Below are 7139 nucleotides of genomic sequence, written 5' to 3' on the forward strand. Positions count from 1 at the left end.
GGGGGTGGGTGTATTATCAATGTTGAAAACAGATTGTGATGTTAAAAAAGTAAGTTCAAAAGAACAATTTATTTTAAACAGAAATTGTCTTCACTGTCACTGTTGATCTGTCTATATAGTGGGGGAAATAATTATTCAACACGTAAATTTTTTTTATTATTAAACACTTCCAATTTAGAAATTCATATACATTTTGCCAACACTTTATATGACGAGGAACCATTTTTGGTGCCATATAGAACCTTTTTTTTTTTAGAGTGCATCATAAGATGCGCAATGCCAGGAGACATGGAGTGGGTCCGACATGATTTTGACCACTTCATTAAGTTTTGTTTAGTAGAAAGCCTTTCTTTAAAGTACATTTCATTTCGTATAAATTTTATCTTAATTTTAATCAATGTTTCATCAGCCAATTGGGGCATTCTGGGTTGAGCGAGCGGAGCTTAATTGGTCAGTATTATTAAATTGCAGACAAAGATTTTGGATAGCTAGGTTGGCGCGGTAGGGGGCCCAACATCATAATCTTTCATAGGGCCCAAAATTGCTAGCGCAGACACAATAGCCAGGGCTCTCAAGTGTCACGCATTGAGCGTGACAGTCACTCATTTCGGTCTTTTGTCACGCACTTCCGCCACACATTGCATTTCTCATGCAGAAAAAACTATTTATCATATATTTAATATGCCGCAGCGCCCAAAATGTATCTGGCGCGCCGCTCTCTCTATGGAACTGGGCAGGAAGGAAAGTGCGTCTCCCCTGCCCTTTATCAGCCAATCAAAAAAAAAAAAAAGAGGCTACACAATAGCCGATCAGAAAATAGCACTGATGTATCTGGGTAAGATTTAACTCAACAACCAATGAAAAAAAAGCATCCTGGAATTGTTCACCATCATCCTCACTCACAGAGGAAACCACTGGAGCTCTGAGCATCACTTTGAGCACAGAGTAAGTCATAATCTCTGGTTTTAATGTTACAACAAATTGACACAAACAATGACAATTTGATTGCTGCTAGAGAATGTTTCCCAGATAACCAGCATCAGTTTTTAATGAGTGTCTGTAACTTAGCCAACAGTTTTAGAGCCTGTTCACTGACATCACCTGCTCAGAACAAGTCGTCTAAGCCTATAATAAGCTACATACAATATTGCTTCAGAATAAATTATATTTACAACACACAAATTTATATATATATCTCTCACCCTGGCTATTTTCTCTCTACACAAACCACCTTACATCACACCACAATTCTGTCAGCCTATACAAATATGCGGACGATACAACTATTGTAGGATTCATTACCAACAACCAAGAAACCGAATACCGAGCACAGATCAATCAAACAGTGACCTGGTGCATAGACCACGATCTCTTACTCAACACATCAAAAACAAAAGAACTCATCATCGACCCAAGACATCGGCCATCCCCCAAAACTCCTGTGCTCATTGACGGTGAACCTATCTCCATCACTGACACATTCAAATTCCTTGGAATCCATATCAGCAATAACCTCAAATGGAAAATCAATTCAGATCATATCTACAAAAAAGCCCAGCAAAGACTTTTTCATCTCCGACAGCTTAAGAGGTTTAGAGTAAGGTTTCATCTCCTGCTCCGCTTCTACACGGCCATCGTTGAGAGCATCCTCACCACATCCATCACAGTTTGGTTTGGCAGTCTAGATACACTTTCCCAGAAAAAATTACAGCGCATCATCAACAGAGCATCCAAAGTTATTGGTTCACCTCTACCATCCCTTGAATCACTCTACCACAAACGGACACTACGCAGAGCCCACAAGATAATTTCAGACATCAACCACCCAGCACACTACGCCTTCCAGTTACTGCCCTCTAGAAGGCGTTACAGGACAATCGCCGCCAGAACAACTCGCTTTAAAAACAGTTTCATCCCCAGAGCAATAAGCATACTGAACTCTGAACACTGAGTACTGTGGAGTAGGCATGACCACCCTATTTGTTTACTGTTTAATGTAATGTTGGAACCTGTACATAGAGCTGTACTGAAAACAAATTCCACCAGCCTGGCTGTGTGGTCATTAAATAAAGAATTGAGAATTGACAATATATATAGGGGTAGAGTGGGGGAAAACGCCCCCCTTAAGGAAAATGTGACATTACAGTGAAACAAAACATAAATGTGACTTGAATTGCCATCCCGGTTTTGAGTGACTATGGCAGGAGTTATTCACCAAATATTAAAATTGCACAGCCTTCATAATTAATTAGTATTTTGACTGAAAATATTTTTGTACAAAGGGGGCATTTGCCCCAGCGGTGGGGTAAAACGCCCCCCAAGGTGGGGTAAAATGCCCCCTTTCTTCCCAACCAGTTTGCTTCATAGATCAACAGCAAAATGAGCAGACTATAGTTTTTAATCTCTCAAAGTAAAAGGCAAGTAATGTATCAACATGTATATATATTAATATTTATTTGAGGAATGTCCAAAATATCCAAATTTTTACCATTTATAATTATATATAAGCCATGCAAACAAATATGTTGTAATAAATAAATAAACATTAATTCATTAGCCATTCACAGCCATTTTAACATTTATATTTATACATATAACTAAGCCATGCAAACAAATATGTTGTAATAATAAATAAACAAATAAATAAATATATACATAAATAAACATTAATTCATAAGCCATTCGCAGCAATTTTACCATTTATATTTATATAACTAAGCCATGCAAACAAATGTGTTGTAATAAATAATAAATAAACAAATAAATACTAAATAAACAAATAAATAAATACATACATAAATAAACTTTAATTCAGTAGCCATTCACATAAGCTAATATGTTATTATAGTAATTATGATAGAGAGAAACTATGCCCTTTGGGGGGCGTTTTACCCCTCAGCGTAGGGGGCGTTTTACCCCACAAGCTATGACTTTTTAAAAAAATGTTTAATTTTTAAGATATAATTATATTCCTTATAAATAACATTTCCTCTCAAACTACAGACTTCACTATTCATCTATCATACATCACTGTGATATCCTGCAGAACAATATTCTCTTAAACACTTGTTTACTAATATCTGAAAATTATAGCACTTAGCATGTAATCCTCTTCTCTTCAAATACGTCGCTGGTGTCAGCTTCTCCAAAGAGATTTGTTTATCCCTGTTGTCAACGAAGTGCATAGCAACAGTGAAAATATATCTTGACTCCCTCTAGTGGTTATTTTGGGAAAAACAGGTGGGGGGCGTTTTACCCCAGGGGGGCGTTTTCCCCCACTCTACCCCTATATATATATATATATATATATATATATATATATATATATATATATATATATATATATATATATTTTTTTTTTTTCTTTTTTTTTTTTTTTTTTTTTCTGGACAAGCAAATGTTTTACTCGGCCAAGTGAGTGACCGATTTACTTGTCCGAAGGACAAGCACGTGAACAGGCTTAATGTCGAGCCCTGACAGTAAGTCATCTCATATTTGCTGGGGATAATATGTGTCCAGGCAGCTGGTAGTTTAGCCAACAGTTTGACCAGAGTATGTGAATTTCAGCAGCTTATTCTGACAATTGATTTAGTTCGGATTCAGAAGAAAAGAAAAAGGAAATAAAAGGAAAAAAATAAAAACTACATAGGCTATTCCAAATTATGAAATATGAATTTGCCATTTGCCTCCTCTCTGACAATAATTAATAGCAATAATTAATAGCCTACTATGCATTGTCTGGATAAAATATAATGAAATGTCCTAGGCCAAATGTTTTCACATTTCTCTCTCTCTCTCTCTTGCTCTCTCTCTCTCTCTCTCTCTCTCTCTCTCTCTCTCTCTCTCTCTCTCTCTCTCCCTCTCTCTCTCTCTCTCTCTCTCTCTCTCACACACACACACACACACACACACACACACACACACACACACACACACACACACACACACACACACACTAAGAAATGCTGAATTAAATAAGTTTTTATTTGTACAAATTTTTCAGATCCCGTCCAGACCCAAACCCCTGCCGTCGTCGCCAAAATGTCACTCTGAACTCAGTTGAAAACTTGAGAGCCCTGTAATAGCTGTGTCCCAAAGTGAAGGCTGTGCGCTTCGAAGGCCACTTCAACCCATAGACATAATAAATACATTTAAATAGAAATATTGTTCTGTGCATCCCGGGCCACGAGTTTAGAGAACATGCAGCCTTTGTGGTCGGGGTGTAGAGGAGACTTTCGGTAATGGACCGTCGTCAGTGAGCGACATTCATTCATTCATTCATTCATTCATTCGTTCGTTCATATAAAAGACTTCATTTTGCAGTATATAGAAGCCAACAGTTTTTGTTTATTAGTATTTTGGCTTATAATTTTGAGTGACAGGTGTCGTATTTGATTTAGTTTCTTTTTCTCTGTGACATTTTTTTACGGTGTTGACAGTATGATAAGACAAATAAATAAAATTATTGTATAGCCAACATTTTACATTTGTTATCCCCAGTCTCTCTTTCTGTAGGGCAAATTTAAAGCTGCAGTGCGTAACTTTTTGCGCTCTAGCAGTTAATAAACAGAACTGCATGCGTCTTGCGGAAGAACATTGCAGCCGGAGCTACTTCTCTCTGTTTATGTCTATGGCGAGTCACGCAGGGACTGTGCTCCTCCGCAGCGGTTCCTATCAGACCGGTCTGACCGGTCTGAATAATCCCAAAATAAACACTTATAAGTGTACCATAATGATTCAGGGTCGGACAAAAACACGGTTTGGAAAATGGATTCATGTTGTACATTCTCATTATATAATTTTTGTAAATCTTGACACAAAAAATAGTTACGGACAGCAGCTTTAAATGAGAGATTCTGGAAACTAAATTTAAATCTAGTGGGATTGGTCGGGTCAGGAATACAATCATTCCAGCGGGTGAACACTTTGTGAATTTTAAGCGGGAGCGGAATAGATCGGGGGACAAAAAAACAGCCCGCGCAGATCTCTGTATTTAAAGAAAGTGTCGAAAAGAAAGAAAGAACAGGGTGGGAACTGACAGACTGATTCCTCTTCTTGAGAGAATGATGAGAAATACATGTATGCAAGTTAAAATTGGGAAATTAAACTTTATCTTGCCTAAACACACGGCGCTACACCGAGTATGAACCAGACACCAGTACAATTGCGTTAAGCCGACGCTGGCCCATTCAGAAAAAGCCGTCAGTCAGCCGGATTGGTTCATGCACAGTCGGCACGGATCTGGCCCATTATATTTTCACCGATACCGACAGTGAACCAACAGTGGCGCATTTCAGCCGGAATCGGCCCAACTGTGCTTGCTAACTGGGATCCTGTTGTCAGCGGTGTGCTACGAATTCTGGGATAGGTAGGCTGCGAAGGGTCCATGGCTTCTTAGGCAGAGTAACCATTTAATGATTTACAGCAAAATAGAGAGAGCTTTGGTGAGAACTAAACACATATTTAATTACTACATTAGTAATTTCTCGGCTCGCTAGAAATGACATCAGAAGTGGAAAATGTGGATAAAAAATGTAGATTTACACACAAACTGACCAGCAAACGCAACTTTCGGACGCCATCTTTTTTTCCAGCTCAACTGTCACAGAATGGAAAGCACAGGATTGTGAGATATCAAAGGCAGCGAAGGATACAAATATGCTGCCTTCAAGACTCGATCAAATGAAGGTATCTCATGAGTCATGAGACAGGAAGTGAAGCTAACATTAGATTCGGACGTGCCTTGGGGCCTTTCTGCCTTGAAATGTGTCCTCCGAAGGCAGCATTTTGCAGGTTTCGGACGCAGCCCATCTATTGTACCCTTTCTTTGCCTGAGAAACGGAGGGCGCATTTTGAAGTCGCTTTCGAATTGTGACACAATCGGTCTGCGAATGCGGCCTTCAGAGGGTGCAGCCTTCACATTGGGATGGCCTTTGGCCCTGTCCCAAATGGCACCCTAAACCCTCGCAGTCTTCCTACGAGTCCGCACTTTCATGACGTAATGGTGCTTTGACTGACGGGAAGAAGTCCGCTGCGGAACTCGCACCAGTGCGGGCTCGGCAGAAGTGCGAATCGAGGGTGCATATCGACCGTGAGGCGGGGGCTTCTGAGACCTAAAATGACAAATGGGACACCCTCGGGTCTCGGCAGCCATTGTAAGTCCACAAGACCGAAAGTGCATGAAGTGTGCCATTTGGGACAGGGCCTTTGTTGCGCTGCTATGACGCAATCGCACTTCAAATGCGGCCTACGTTTCTCAGGCAAAGGAAGGGTACAATAGATGAGCTGCGTCCGAAACCTGCAAAATGCTGCCTTCGGAGGACACATTTCAAGGCAGGAAGGCATCAAGGCATGTCCGAATCTAATGCTAGCTTCACTTCCTGTCTCCTGAGATACTTTCATCTCATCGATTTTTGAAGGCAGCATATTTGTATCCTTCGCTGCCTTTGATATCTCACAATCCTGTGCTTTCCATTCTGTGACAGTTGAGCTGGGGGGAAAAGATGCCGTCCGAAAGTTGCGTTTGCTGGTCAGTTTGTGTGTAAATGTAAGTTTTTTACCAACATTTTCCACTTCTGTTGTCATTTCTAGCGAGAAATTAAAAACAAATGGGACACCCTCTGGTCTTGTGGACTTGATGGACATGCCATTGTAAGTCCACAAGATCGAAAGTGCACATGAAGTGTGCCATTTGGGATAGGGCCTTTGTTGCGCTGCTATTTTGCTGCTGTGACCCAATCGCACTTCTAATGCAGCCTTCACATTGGGACAGCCTTCGTAGTGCCGCTATGACGCAATCGCACTTCAAATATGGCCTTCAAAGTTCGCGGCCTTCACATTGGGACACAGCCTCAGGGGTGTGGGAATACTTCAAAATGAATGACAACAACCCACACATTGCAAACTGCATGCTTTTTAAAATATATATATATATACACTGAAATTTGTGCTTTAAGTTTGGGATAAGCACATCAAAATAATACTTTTTTCATTTGAGTAATAATAAAGCTGTCCTACATTCATTAGTCTCACTGTGTTGTGCTTGGAAAACTGCCACATCACCAAAAAAGAGAGAGAAAAAAACAAGAAAAAGAAACTAATAAACGTATAGGTATCGGAAAAAAATATCGGTACTCGCA

Source organism: Gobio gobio (assembly GCF_949357685.1).
Source record: "Gobio gobio genome assembly, chromosome: 10".
Taxonomy (NCBI): domain Eukaryota; kingdom Metazoa; phylum Chordata; class Actinopteri; order Cypriniformes; family Gobionidae; genus Gobio; species Gobio gobio.